Raw genomic sequence first — 218 nt, 5'->3', positions numbered from 1 at the left:
AATACTGCAATGAGAAAGAGGAGTCCATAAAATTTTATTATCTTACTATTATTTATGAGTTATCGCATTTTTTTTTTAAAAAAAAAAAATCTTTCTCATAAATTAGAATAAACATATTAAAGAAAACATCCAAACTTCAACTTGAACCTTCTTTGCTATATCAACCCCCCCCCCCCCCCCAAAAAAAAAAAAAAAAAAAAAAAAAAAAAAAAAAAAAA

The sequence above is a fragment of the Juglans regia genome, chromosome 12 (assembly GCF_001411555.2).
Source record: "Juglans regia cultivar Chandler chromosome 12, Walnut 2.0, whole genome shotgun sequence".
Classification (NCBI taxonomy): domain Eukaryota; kingdom Viridiplantae; phylum Streptophyta; class Magnoliopsida; order Fagales; family Juglandaceae; genus Juglans; species Juglans regia.
This window is presented reverse-complemented; position numbering follows the sequence as displayed.